This window comes from Psammomys obesus, unplaced genomic scaffold (genome assembly GCF_907164565.1).
Source record: "Psammomys obesus unplaced genomic scaffold, mPsaObe1.curated_primary_1811, whole genome shotgun sequence".
Taxonomy (NCBI): domain Eukaryota; kingdom Metazoa; phylum Chordata; class Mammalia; order Rodentia; family Muridae; genus Psammomys; species Psammomys obesus.
In genome coordinates this window covers 10,680,772-10,681,321 of record NW_026596152.1, presented here as the reverse complement: position 1 = coordinate 10,681,321, position 550 = coordinate 10,680,772, and positions in this window count along the sequence as shown.

Sequence of the window (550 nt, the reverse complement as noted above, 5' to 3'; positions counted from 1 at the left end):
AATAATAATAATAATAATAATAATAATAATAATAATAATAATAATAACAACAACAACAACCCTGGCGATTTCGGCAAACCTTATTTTTTTTGGCTGATTGGGAAGGCAAAGTGAATTTTCCAAAGTCATACACGCTGACTCTTCCTGACTGAGGCCATTCGTAGAATACTGTAGCCCAGCAAAAGACCCTAGGGGGTTTTGTAATTTGAAGACAAGGTACAAGTTTGGATGCGCTCCAACCTCTCCCCGGGGCACCCAAAGGCATAACAGGTAAGAGGCAGGTCCCACCAGGGATTGGTCCTCAGCACATGAGGCTGTAAAGGAAGCTCAGCAGGCATTTTTTGTGGCATTTTGAAGTGAGGAAAGAGCCACCGTGACAGAGCTACAAATGCCAATTTTGGGCTTGGTACTGGGTGACCTGCCCGTTTCTAGAGCCCTTGGTCTTGAGTCGACTCAGCCTGACTCAGCCTGTGGCTTGGGGTGAGAACATAAAGTGGTCTCCGGTGTGTGTGTGTGTGTGTGTGTGTGTGTGTGTGTGTGTGTGTGTGTG